This window comes from Mus caroli, chromosome 6 (genome assembly GCF_900094665.2).
Source record: "Mus caroli chromosome 6, CAROLI_EIJ_v1.1, whole genome shotgun sequence".
Classification (NCBI taxonomy): Eukaryota; Metazoa; Chordata; class Mammalia; order Rodentia; family Muridae; genus Mus; species Mus caroli.
The window spans coordinates 91,830,433-91,845,123 of NC_034575.1; the positions used below are offsets into that span (position 1 = coordinate 91,830,433).

Genomic DNA, 14,691 nt, shown 5'->3' on the forward strand with positions numbered 1-14,691 from the left:
TCCTTAGCCATTGTATATTTAAGACGCCTCTCCTCTATGGTGTCCTGATAGGCCTAAATAATGAGAGCTAGGAGAAAATGTCCCCTTGCCATGATATCACTGTTAAAACCTAGGAGTTACTACTGAGTATTTGTTGAATGGTTGGACAAGGAATGTGAGCCCATCACTGAACACATGCTTAGGGACCAGAGACTTTTGTTCTTTTCGAAAATGATGTGAGAAGTCAGTTTAAAAAAAATCCCTCAACAAATGATTATCGAATAACTATGTAACAGATTTAGAGAACTCAGTGACATCACAATGGGTTGAGTCTTCTCTGAGTCATAACTGGGGGAAGGGAGGGTTTTTCAGGCTCCTGACTTTACGGCATCAGGTTAGTAGCCTACAGACGAGGGCCAGGTTGTGGCTCACAGGGTTTGTTGCTAGGGTGGGATTATTGATCAGTTCATAGGCAATGTTCCTTTTGTCTATCTCGCACTGTTGTCCAGCTGATTCCTGAAAGGACAGAGAGAGACAAGGACTGGCTGAGTCGCCTGAAGAGGGGGTCAGTCTGAACACATGAAGATAGGGGTGGGGGCATCCCTAAGTGGAATGCTCCTATTAGGAGGTCTGAGAATAGATGGGAATAGAGAGGGGAGAAGGAACCACAGACAGCTGGAAAACTGAGTAGTTCTTGGAGATAGGAATGAAGCTTGCGTGGAGAGAAGCCAGATTTCCTCTGGGATGTAGTGAATTTGAGGCGCTGCAATGGACATCTGGAAATTAGAGTAATGGCTTATAAAGGAAGCATGCCCATGGCATACAGATTTCTTATCCTAAAAATTTCAAACATTTTTGATATCTATATTTTTCTAACAAAGTTTAAGACACATCAGTCCTGTCTGTTTTCTTTTATTTCTTGTTCTTCCTCTTCCTCCTTTTCTTCTTCCTTCCACAAGCAGGAGAAGTCCTACTTGTGAACCAATGGATTTAATTAACATCATATATTTAATTAATATATGAAGGGTTATTTTTCAAGCACTCACAACTTAGTGGTGGCTACACCACTGAGGACAATCCCCTGACCCTCTAGAACATCCATCACACATTATTTCAGTGCCCCCCCCCCACTTACCCACACATGTCTCCTTATCTACAAAATACTGATCCCACTTCACCGCTCAAGGTAAGGATACACGTGACATTTCAGATTCTGGAGCTGTGACATCACCGGTGACCTCATTGCTATGTAATTTGCCTTTCACAGAGCCTGAAATTGTCTCTCTGTTTGTGAACATAAGGCTTTTCGAGGGATTTTCAATCATTTCAGGTTCTTTTTGTTTCTCACCAAGGACACAAGCTTTGTTCTTCTGCACTGGGCCCAAACCGTAACGGTATTCATTCCCATTTGGATATGATAGATACCCTCTCAGGAATTAAACTCGTTTCTGCGCTGTGTACTTGAGATCTGGAGAGGCAAACTCCCATCTATCTCTTCCAATTCACACTTCGTGCCTCGAAGCAGGCGGCAGATAACCTCCTTGTGAACTCTGCCTCTGGATGTTTATCCACAGCCTCTAAGTAATACAGATTTATTCTGTTAATACGCAGACCATTTTTTGCAGATAATATCGAGAGCAAACATTTTATTACTGATTTCTTGTAAATTACACATGGCTATGTTTTTTTAATGGATATTTCTTTTCAACCTCAGACCCACAACACGCATAGTTAGATTTTTATGATGTTCTTGAACATTGGCTTTTAATTATATACTGGTTAACAAAACAAATAAGACTGTCACTTCCACCAAGGGAGAGTTAAAGATGGAGGGTGTCTTTTGACATCTCGCCAACATTCACGTCCCAGTACCACTTGGATGTTAACATCACCCAAGCCAGACATAAAAATGGAAAAATCTCACATTACTTTAAGAAGACCCTGGAGCAGTTTTTAATTATGTTCATCACAGAGGATGTAAGACTTCCAGGAACAGTTGTTGAAGGGCACCTTAACAAGAAGAGTCGGGGGGTAAAAAGAGGGCCTACAAGACCATATGTTAAATCTCATTAGAAGAGAGACTAGTGAGAATCGAGGCTGAAAACAGTAGGCAATTAAGTGGACTTCCTAACTACCAGGAGATCAGAGCAGTCATTTAAGAATCCATGAAGTAACCCCTCTCTTTTTGATACATTCCCAATTTGAACATGGCCTTAGAAATGATTGTGTACCTGACACTGGTGGCCTGAGGGTCCTGTAGTTCCAAGGTTGGCATGCAGACATGGCGACCCTTCAAACACTGCTCCCATTCTAAGATTGAGTGATCTCCTCCTTGGGGAGAAGAAAAGTGAAGAGAAACTTCCATCCAGTCTGTATATTTTTAGATTCTCTTTCTAAGCATGAAGAGGGTTAAAGGCTTTTGAATCTTTCTTGGCCATTCAGGCAAGAAAATAGGTCAAGAGCTCCCTAAGACCAAGGAAGGTGAGTGGTTTATTTTTGTAGGGAGTTAGTTAACCCTTTCAAGAGTATCCTAACACTGGTTTTGTGAGAATCTGTCAGGGACGAAGACAATTCAAAGTTCTGGGGATTTAATGCATATTAGTAGTTCAATAGATCTTGCAAGAAGATGTGACTGAGAGAATTTATCAGTATTACTTTGAAAGTGGAGTTGGCATCAGGTCAGCTTTGTCGTTTATTTGAAACTACCTATGTAGAAGGCATGAACGGGAAAACACTTCAGACATTGAATTGAATGTTTGCTCTTTCCTGGTAAAGCAGCTGCACCACATCACATCTGGATGGCAGTGTAGATCTGGCACCGTTCCAGCATGCCTGTGTCTCCCCAACCACTCGCTGATGTTCCCAGATGTTAGTCCTTTCTGCAGCTCATCTTATAAAGACATCTAGAATTGTTTTGTTTGCCTGGTTTCTATCATTATGTAAAAAGGTGGCTATCTAGTTACTTCCTGTATCTTGTACAAACAATACTAAACATATTCCCCAAACATCCTTATAAAGCAGGAATGAATAGAAAGTGGTGCTAATTTTTTTTTTTAAGAATCATGATCAGAGAAAAGTCCTGTCATAAAATACTGTCCTTGTAGTATATCCTTTCTAGTGCAATCTGTGCCCAATAAGAAAATAAAGGAAATCATATGGAAATGAGCCAAGTGCAAGTTGCATTTCAGAGAACTGTGTGTTGTTAAACAAAACAGAAAATATGCAATAAACTTTAGGTATAAAAAAGACTTCGTCGGCTATAAAATTTTATTTTACTGCAGGCCTCCTATGTCTTAACATATTCAAGATCAGCAAAGTATTAAAATATTCAAGATGACAGAACATGAAGCCTAATCCCAGAAATGTAGCAGGGTGGATGTGTGACAGGGGCAGATGCAGAGAGACTCCCCATCACCTGCACGGAGTCCATCTTCACCTCCAGAGACACTTAATTAAAAAGGACGCAGAAGGGAGCAAACATCCTTAATGGCCCTTTCCATGTATCCCCACATGAAGATACCAGTGAAAACCGAGTGACAGCTTCGTGTGTCCTTGTCCCCTCGTTACATGGTGAGTCAACCTCAGATTCTCTAACATGCAGCGGGAATGAAGTATTTTTGTAAATCTATGGGAGTTCAGAAAAAAATAGACATGGTTTAAAATTTTCTCGAGTGTGCAAACAGGAAAGGGCCTTTATTCTACAGTAGAAAACATCTTCTGCATTGTCTAAGTAAAGCCTGTGTTACAGAAATACATCTCTGTGAAAAGCCATGGTTACTGGAGCGACTGTCCCTACTGTCACGCTCAGGGCTGGCCATCAACAACCTGTGTTCTAGAAGTTAGTAAAGGGAGTTAGCACAACCCTAAAATGGAGACGACAATGACTCTCATTTTATTTTTTTAAATATATAAATATATATTTTAGTTGTTGACAGCTTCATACATGTATATAAGGCATTCGATCATATCCACCACCATTAGCCTCTGTCATTTTCCTCCCTTCCCTCCGGAACCTGGCTATTTCCCAACAACTTCCCTGTCTACTTTTTTTTTCTTTTATGATTTCTGGAGTTTGATTGGAATTGCTTATGTGTGCATGGATGTGTGTAAGTAACTTACTGGAGCAAGGACCACTTACCAGTGATTTTTTCACTGGCGGAAGATGATTCCCTCTCTTAAGCAGCCATTAACTACCATCAACTCCTCATCTAGGAGTAGAACCTCATATACCTGTCACCCCATGCTGGAATGTTCGCTGGTTTCCTGGGTGCATGCAACCACAGCTGCTGTGAGTTCCTAAGTGCGAAGGCATGGTATGGCCTGGTTATTTGGTTTGGTTTGGTTTGGTTTGGTTTGGTTTTGTGAGAAAGGGTCTCACTTTGTAGCTCAGGCTGGCCTTGAGCTTGTGGTCTTCCTGAGTGCTGGGACTACAGGTGCATACTACTATGCCTGGCTTAGAGTGGCATGATTCACTGAGCCACCAACAAAGGGGAGTTGAAAAATTCTTTGGATATGTTGCCAGACTTAAATGCATGATTAGAATATAAAAAAGAAAACCAATCAGATCAATTGTGTTTGGATGTAATCATTTGATTTGAAACTTACTTTTGTATGTACACTTGACTATTGTGGTTCTTGTAGCTTTAGTTGTATGTTTTGTGCATATGAATGTGTATTTATCTGTGTGTACACATATGCATGTGCATGGACATGTGTATATGGAGGTGGTCTCATTGTATTTGGAGTTTATAGTCAGGTGACTTAGCTTACTATAGAGTCTCAGTCAATGAATCTTAAAGGGAGATATTTATTCACTTTTGTCTAGTAGTTGCTCATTAGAGACATTCAGTTAAGGATGAGTGAAAATAAGTCTTACTATTCATTCATAACAACTATTAATATTTTGGTGTTATCCAACAATATAATTTACATATGTATACGTTCATATGCATTAAGCAGATAGACATCTATGTGTATGTTAATTAACTTAACATTAGCTTAACCATTAATAAGCTGAATATTCAGTTGTATACCATTCTCCCATTTTGAGTTTAATGATGGTGAATATACTATCAATTGATCAGCTGACTGTAGAGTACACAATGACTATTGATTTAAAACTTCAGTTTAGTTACTGAGGGCTGCCCTGTCTGAACTGTCATTGAAACCATTCTATGTGATCCATGTAAAATGGTCTATGCTTGTCGGACATCATCACAATCAGCTCCGAAGCAAAGGGATCGCCACAACATCTGCCTAATAAGGGTTTTGTGACGATTCTAATGCTTCATGGCCAATACAAATTAAGTTCTCAGTAAATGCTATTGATCATTTGAAAATAAATGTTTGCAACTTTGTACTATCCGAGGAAGGAACAGCAAACTTCCTTGCATGAAGTTCCAACCTTTCAACGCCCAGTCCTGCCCAGCAGTCTCCCCAGCTGTTGCCCTGTGTGTCCTGTGTCCAGTCCTTCAGAGCTACTCACCACCCCTAGATTCATGCATGCTCTGTTATACCGAATCTTTGATCATGCTTCTCTGTCAGCTCTGGGACTCCATCACTAACTTCTCTACCTAGAAATACACAGAGTTTTCCAGAACTAAGGCAAGATGTCATCTCTTCTATTTGGCTGTGTCTGACAGGTAGTTGCATTTACGCATCCCCTCCCTATATTATCACAGATTTGTCATACTATCTTCTCTGTGTACATCCATTTATCTCTCTTTCTCTCCCCTGTTCATCTCTCTTCCTCCCCAAACCCTCCTTTCACTGACTGTAATAGATAAGAATTAAGAACGAAAGCTGTGGAATCAGATTTTTCTTAATTCACAATAAGGTTTCCAGATGACAGCACCAAGAAGTTCTCAGTGAAACCGTAATATCTTTGCCTCTGACCTAAGTAGAACACTAACTAGTTACAGAGAGACTGTGAAGGGTGAATTCATGAAGCGCTTGCTACCTGCCTGCTCAGTAGAAAGCCCTAAATAAATGTTACCTCCCAATCCGTATTTGCTTAGCACTTGCTTTGTTGGTTGGGCCTCTTTGCTTGGTACCCTGTATCATCATGGGTTGTGCATGGCCCGATGCTCTTCATACAGATCGGGCTTGTTGAGGAGAGAGACTTAAAAGGATTTTCTCCATACCATACATGAAATACAGAGGAAAGATGGTTGGTTAAATTATTTCTGTCAATATCTGGTATGCATGGCACACAGTCTCTGCTGGGCAGTACTTCTAGCCTAAGAGTGTGCACACCTGCTGGTGTGAGAAGTGTGGCCAGTAAAACAAGACTCTGCCCTTCTGCATTAGAGCCACCTGCCTCCCCTCCCAGCTCACCTTTTATGTTGTCTCCCTGGGTATCATATGGTCAAAAGAAATCTCTGCATGACTTCCGCAATGGCCCTCAGCCTTCTTTTCTACCCTGAAGCTGAAGAGTGGATGCCAGCTACATATTCCTTCAGGAGAGGATCTAGTGGCTACTTAATTTTCTATGCAGGCATGCAATGCTTTGTATTTTGTTAAAACTCACATTGCATTCTTCTCAGTAAGCAAGTAGTCCAATCTGAATAACACAATACATTTTCTTTTGTTGCCAAACACTGCCAGAGGCAAAGGTATCACTCAGGGAACCGCCCCCAAACACACACACACACACACATGAAAAATAAAGAGATCTGTGCAATCATTATTGGATGAAAATAGCACTTAGGAATGTATTTGTATTGTGAAAAATTGCCAAATAAGAGTTGCTGACTGTTTGTAGTCCTGTAATGGAAGGGAGATAAATTGGTGCCCACAAGTCTGACATTTCAAAAGCCAGAGAACATGCTGCATTTTCCCCTGCTATGCCATTTTTGTAATTCTCCCTCCATTTTCTTTGAGCAAAGAGCAATTCTTCTGGGCTGAAGCAGTTCAATTAGAGCATTGTAAGTGTTAACAGAATGGCTTTGTTGTCAGTGCCCCTAAGCAACTGGTATCATTCTGGAAGGGAGCACGGTCTTGCCTTTACCACCCTGGTGTGGACCTCGTGTTAATTAATTTGGAAAAGGATTGGACCATCTATCTGTATATTTCCAGCATAGTCACCCAGGCAGGAGGATTAAAAGCATGCTATCTCACCTTCCAGAGGTTTTTCTCATTTGGTTGGCAGCTCAGTACCCTTGTCCTTTTCCTTTGAGCATATATTTGCTTATATTGTTCCTGGACTGGTTTAGAAAACATCACATATTCTTTGGGAACCAATTGATGTCAGTGACCTAATGTTCTTACCTTTCCCTTCCTCCTTCTGCCTGGCCAGCTAGACCAAATTGGCCTCAATCTGTTCCAGCCTCACCTATGCTGGAAAATGTAGTCACAGGCTACCCTATTCAGCAACCTCTTGTTTCTAAGGAATAGATCATGGTGGAAATGACACTACACAGCATTTCTGACTAGATCTCAAGACAAATTTTGTGGAAAGGAACCTGGTTCTGCACACCTTTAAGCCCAGCACCAGGGAAGCAGAGGCAGATGGATCTCTGAGTTTGAAGCTAATCTGGTCTACATAGTAAGACCTGGGCCAGTCAGCGCTACATAGTAAGACCTTAAAACACTTAAGTTTATTGGAAAGGGCTGCACAAATAGCACAGTGCTTTTGCATTTCTAGACCATACCCACAAGGGCTCTGTCACAGCGACTCAATTAAGCAGCTATAGCCTGTAGCTGTCAAAGTTAAGACATAATCTGGCTTGGCTTTGCTATAGTGATACCCTACCTAGAGAAGTTTGGGAAGTCAGCTTTGACCTGTAGATCATGGGTTTTCAACCAATAGTCTAGTGCTTTAGAAATCATCTGATTTCTACTTGACTAGTGCACTTTCTGGGAGTCACTGTGGCTAGCCACCCTAGGCCACTAATATGAAACAAAGGGAGAAGAGTGTAAGAAGCCCCAGAGAGCATTCTAAACTTTTCCTCCCAGGTTCCTTAAGGTGTGCACAGGTTGTGCCACCATCTGAATGCAATGATTACTGTAATCACTATAATGGAATGGCTCTTGGTATGGTCACATAACCTAACTCTGGCCCATCATTGTATCTTATTTTATATTTTTACATTTATTCTTTGAAAATTTTATGCACATAGGTAATGCATTTTTATCATATCTGCCCTCTACTCTCCCAATTTAACTACTTCTGGATCCTTCCTCACCATGTCCCCCTCCCAATTTCATATCTTCTTTTGTAGATTTTTCTTTTTAAAACTTTTAAAACTTTATAATAGAATTTCATTATTTCCCCTTCCTTTCATCAAACCTTTCTATATATCCCTCTTTGTTCTTTTTAAAATTCATGGTCTATTTCATTAATTGTTGTTAGATGCATATTAGTATATAATCCATTTTCTGAATTACAATCTGCTCTTTTTGTATGTTTCTTGCATGTATGATTTCAGGGCTGAGCAGTTGTTACTGGATAATCAGTTGGTATGCTCTGGGTAAGACTATTGCTCTCACTCTCAGCATCCCTTAGTTGCTTACAGTTCTTTGTGCTCTCTCAGCATCCCTTAGTTGCTTATAGTTCTTTGTGTAGTGTTGAAGCCTCTTGGGCTTTCCCCCATTTCCTTTGGCATGTCTATTGTTGTCCTTGTTCAGCTCATGTTTAGGTGATCACGTTCAAACTTTCTGAATGCAGCCTCTGGCATTCCTAGGAGACAAAATCTCACAGCAAACTCTGTTGATCCTCCTGTTCTTACAGTCTTCTTCACTCTCTTCTACAATGTCTTCTGAGTCTTAGGTGTAGGAATTATCTTGTAAGTATTTCAGTTGGGACTAGGCTCCACAACTTTGTATTTTGATGAGAGAGAGAGAGAGAGAGAGAGAGAGAGAGAGAGAGAGAGAGAGAGAGAGAGAGAGAGAAGAGAAGAGAAGAGAAGAGAAGAGAAGAGAAGAGATATTGGTTACCACCAAGATATGTGTTATGTGTGTCACTACTGCACCTTTGGGGTTTACATGCCATCCTGGTCATTGTTGTGGTTCATAGTCATTATAGCTTGGTAGGAAGGACTGTTGATTGGTTCTTTCTTTGGAAACTTGCATGGCAACTTCTTTTTTTTTTTAGATTTATTTATGTATCTATTTAATGTATGTGAATACATCATTGCTCTCTTCAGACACACCAGCAGAGGGCATCAGATCCCATTACAGATCCCATGTGGTTGCTGGGATTTGAACTCAGGACCTCTAGAAGAGCAGGCAGTGCTCTTAACTGCTGAGCCATCTCTCCAGACCCCGCATGGCAACTTCTAATGCCACTAGAGAAGGCTTTCATTTCAGTTCTAACTCTGTGAAGCTGGGCCCTATGTCTGAACTTCATGGTGTCTTCAGCAATAGGAAATTAACTTCTATCTACCTTTGGGGAGAAAACAAGGGTAATCGCAACAGCTTATAATGTTTTGTGAGTAATTTGGATAACTCCCATTTTTCTTTTTAGCCCACTGATTCGAAAATTAGTGCAATCCAAATGGGCATGGTATGAGGCCATCTATTGGAGTACAGTTAACTTACCTGGGGCTACAACCCTAAAGAATACTGATTCTCCCTTTACTAGTATCCATCAGTTGCCAGTAGTTCCTCATCTAAGGGTGAGGCCTTATGTCTATCAGTTCTGAACTACTGACAGGCTTGGTCTTGTCCTAATCTTGTACAGGCAGACACAGATGTAATCTATTCACCAGTGCAACAGACTGTCAATATGCCTTAATCTCTTACTAGTATACTTTCTCTCATGAGTAGCATATGGACCAGGTTAGTTCAAAGGATCCCAATTCCTTGGTTCTTACAGGAAGAAAGAGTGAAAAAAAAATCTGTTTTTCTGTTGCCTAGTCTCTAAATGAACTTCGTCTAATTCTTGGACTACCATAAATATTGACACCAAATGACTAAAGCTTGTTCAAGGACAACAAAGAAGGAAGGGAAGATTGGGAGAGTGAGATGGAGCCAGGACCACAGGTGGTTTCACTAGGTTCCCACTGTGGGGCTGCTCCAGGATTGAATGGTGTGCCCTGCAGTTATAAGAGCCTCTTGTGTGGCCTTTTATATATTCAGAGATTGTAAGTGCTTAAGTTGATGGATTCTAACAAATCAAACATAGTTTCATAGCCATTAATAAGACCAGGAAACTAGTATTTACTCTCTGAGACCCCTTTTTCTCACCTCTATCTCATTGTTTCCTACAGGTAAATACTCCCGTTGATTTTGACAGTATTTGAGATCTTAATTATTTCTGAAAAGACTCACATTTTTTTTTTTTTTTTAGATTTTTCTGTCTTACTCTTTTTTTTTTTTAAAGATTTATTTATTTTTATTATATGTAAGTACACTGTAGCTGTCCTCAGACACTCCAGAAGAGGGCGCCAGATCTCGTTACGGATGGTTGTGAGCCACCATGTGGTTGCTGGGATTAGAACTCTGGACCTTCGGAAGAGCAGTCGGGTGCTCTTACCCACTGAGCCATCTCACCAGCCCCGGGACTCACATTTTTAAAGCATGATATTGATGGATCCTTTAGGAGGCAAATTATTGGAATGAATTTAGATTCTAGGTGGCTTGTACTTGAAGGAGCTATTGAGACACTGGACACTGTTTTTTTGCTTCCTGGCTGCCATGGGTGAATAGTCCCTTTCTATCAGCTGCTCCCACTACAATGTACTGTGCTGCCAAAGGCACAAAGCACAGAGTCAAGCCACCATGGGCTTGAAGCTTCTGAAATTGTGGATCAAAATAAACCTTTTTTCTTACTGAACTGATTATGCCAGACTTCATTTTTTGGCTGTGCAAAGATGACTGCCACAATCACATATTAAGTTCTTTTTGTCCTTTTGTGCATTGTCAAACACCCCTACTATATGTTGTTTTTGGTATTTGAGTCGTTCACATTTCATCCTGCATCTACAAATTTACCTTATTGTCATATGGAGTTAGGTTCTTTATTGTTTCTTTCAGATAATGCTCAGTTGAAAGAATATTAACATAATTTATCCCATTTTCATTTGTTTTTGCCTGCCATAATTAGAGATGCTATAAATGCTTCTGAGTATGACTTTTGATGCGCTTAATGTACACAGTTATATTTGGTATATGCTTGAGAATCAAATTCCTGTACCACAAGGAACATATATCAGTTGAGTTGGATTGGATACTCCCAAAGAGTTACTGTGATAGGATGCTCCTTCAACACTGTTTGACAATCCCAGGAGTGACATGACTATGCTCGGTAGTAGACCATTTGCTTAGCATGTTTAAGATGGTAGGTCAAAATTTAAGACTGAAAAGAATTCTATTTTACCTTCTTATCTAAAAAGTTCTAGATATTTTCCGTTTTTTCATCATAATTATTCAGAGAGAAGAGATATGACATTGCATTGTGGTTTGAATTTACATCTCCCAACTGTCTCATACAGTTAAACTTTTAATCATGTTGATTGACCATTTCAATACTCTGTTTAGTGAAGCATCCAAGTCTTTTGTTTATTTCCCTACTGGGCCAGCTCTCCTTTTTTCTCTCATATATTTTAAAGAGTTCTTTATACATTTTAGATGTGTGTCAATTTGAGGGCGTAATATATCGGCTTGCCAGTACACTTTTAACATGAACTTGAGCTTAGGGCTATAGTACCTAAAATTTGTAACTTATAGTACCTTAAATATATTGCTTAGCTCAAATACTCAGTTTGGATACCAAGTGTCTTAGTTAGAGTTTCTGTTGTTTTGGAGAGACAAACATGATCACAGCAACTCTTATAAAGGAAAGCATTTAATTGGGGCTGGTTTACAGTTTCAGAGGTTTGTCCATTATCATCATACGGTAGGAAGCATGGCAGCATCCAGTCAGACATGGTGCTGGAGAAGGAGCTGACAGTTATACATCTTGATCCTCAGGCAGCAGAAGGAGACTGTGTACCACACTGTGTCTAGATTGAATATATAAGACCTCACATCACAGCTCTACAGTGATACAATTCCTCCACCAAGGACATGCCTACTCCGATAAGGCTAGACCTCTGAATAGTGCTACTTCTTATAGCCAAACATGTGAACACATGAGTTATGGTGTCCATACCTACTTAAACTTTCACAACAAGGCCTTTGCCTCCTTGCTCTCCCACTCTGAGGAATTCCTAGACAGTATCTTGATAGAATTACAGGTAAGAGTTTGTCTAATTCTCCAAAGTATTGTTATTCAGTTACAAGGTTGACAGGTAAGGATATGGCTGGCCAATATCCTCTTTTCTGTTAATCAAGGGACTTAGAGAACAGGAATATTTAAATTTTGAAAGGCTATTAAATTTTCCTTGTATTTTGCTTTCTCTTGTTTCCAATTATTTGTCTTTTAAAGCAGATTAGACATAAGGCTTTGCTCCCTGTACTACTGTGTCCACCAGGTTCTCTGATGTAGCTTGGATCTTAATAGTCTTGTAAAAACCCATGCCGAGGAACTCATGCATCACTGAGGTCATAACTGTAGAAAAACAAGCTGTAGGATGGCTAGACTTTCAGATTCTCCAGGGCATTGTTTACTCTCCCCTAAAACTTCAACTCTATCCCCACTCTATTCTACTTTCAGCAAGCTGTAAACCACAATTCCTTAAAACTCTGGGTGAAGTGTCTTGTTCACTTTTCTGAAGTCTATCCTCCCTTGTAGGCAAAAACATGTCAATATGAACTTTTGAGCCTCTCTGTGTCCACTCAGCTTTGACATTATTCACCCTTGAAGTCTACACTGGTAGAGTATTTCATTGATCTTTCTTTTTTTTTTTTCAAAAAGGGATCTATTAAACTGGGCAGGAATATTAATTGGTAAGCCAGTTAAAAGGGCAACTCTAAAGTAAACATGTAAGGGTAGGTAAGACCACACCCACCTCAGGATTATTAATGCATTTGACCCTTCTGATAACATATACACCGAATGACTACAAGATCAGATAATTACAGAAAATTTAATAAAAACAATTAAATTCGTTCTTAGTTTTGCAGTGTGTACTACTAATCACTCTTAACTGTCTTTCCCCTGCCTTCTCTGCCTGTCCCCTCCCCCCTCCTCTCCACATCTCCCTCTCTCACAGTTATGTCCATTCATTTGATTTTTCTGACCCAGTGAGAAGAATCAGTGTTCTCTATGTGCCCATGGATTTAAAGCTATCTATTGGAGCCTAGTGATCTCATTGGTGTGTATATAACTGAAATGGATTTTTCCCTCTTCCAGTATCTATCAATAGTAAAGAGTTCACAGGTAAAGGGTTATATCCCTTGAGCACTTCCCCCTTCCTTGACTGATTTGTGCTTAAGGCAGGTATAATGGGGTCCCAGAGCTGGTAAGTACAGTTTTTGTGAGTTAATTATAGCAGTAGTTGTATCGAGTCTATAGAGCAGCATTTTGATGTGGACATTTGTGTAGTTATGCCCTCCCCCCAGACTCATATGTTTGAATGCTTGGCCATAGAAACTGGCTTCCCTCAATTTTCTCTCTCTTAAACACTTCCTATCCCCTTTCTGCAATGTTTCCTTGTGCCTTACAGAGGGTATAAGCATCTTGTTTAGGGCTAGGCCCAAAATCATTGTGGAGTATCTGCATCTTGGGAAGCCGGTAGTCTGTCTGCCATTAGTACTCACCACTGCCATTCATTGTAAGGAAAGGCTTCTTGGGAGTTGCTATGTCCCTCTATAGAGATAAGTGTAGGCATTTGAAAGGCAGTGGGCTGCTATGTTACCCATTAGTCATAAGTTCTCTATGTAGCTCTATTTTTTCCCCTAGACCTCAACTGTTAGCTGGGCTTAGTATCAGACATAAGTTCCATTCACTTATGGAGGGAGCTTCAAAACAGATGGAATCCCAGAAGAACCAAACTGTCTTTGCACAGGTGGATATATCTCACTCTCCATACAGTTTCTTTATATTATCTTTATCTTGGTTAATACTCCGACAATCCCATACCCCCATTTCCCCAATCTCCCCACCTCTGTCCCTATTTAAGCTCTTTCACCTACAATATTCCCCTCTTTACTTTCATTTTATCTATGTGCTCTACTTTCCCTTAAGATACTCCTTCTCCTGTCTCTGCCCACACTTCTTGGCTTCCATGGGTACTCTGTGTTAAACTAAGCTAAGGAATTGATGCTGGAATCTACATGTGAGAGAGAACATGCGGCACGTAATCTCTCTGGATAGGAGTTACCTTACTTAGTGAAAATTTTCTGATTCTATCTGATTATTTTGACTTCCATTTACTAGAAAATTTAATATTTTCATTTTTTAGTAAACTTGAGTAACTAGTTCCTTGTGTATAAGTACTGCATCTCCATTATCCATCAATCCACAGACTTCCTGACTGCTTCCAGTTCCTATCTTGTAAACATGGCAACAATCAGCATGGTTGATCAGGTATTCTTATTATAGGTATAGAGTCCATTGGGTATAGTCCCAGGAGTGGTGTATCTGGGTCACATGGTATATTTATTTCTGGCTTTCTTGAGAAACTTCCAGACTGATTTCCAGAATGGCTGCACTAGTTTATATCTTTTTTTTTTATATTTTTATTACATATTTTCCTCAATTACATTTCCAATACTATCCCAAAAGTCCCCCATAGCACCCCCCACTTCCCTACCCACCCATTCCCATTCTTTTGGCCCTGGCATTCCCCTATATTGGGGCATATAAAGTTTGCAAGTCCAATGGGC

At 40.2% G+C, this 14,691-nt stretch overlaps 1 long non-coding RNA gene across 1 annotated transcript in view; it reads left to right on the forward strand.

Annotated features, from left to right (window-relative positions):
• Window positions 1-327: 327 nt before the first annotated feature.
• The window catches only part of LOC110296840, a 97,810-nt gene continuing 83,446 nt past the window's right edge, over window positions 328-14,691 (forward strand). The window contains exons 1-2 of the long non-coding RNA XR_002378218.1: window positions 328-373; window positions 3,261-3,549. This is a non-coding gene — a long non-coding RNA (uncharacterized LOC110296840). The remainder of the gene's footprint in view (window positions 374-3,260; window positions 3,550-14,691) is intronic.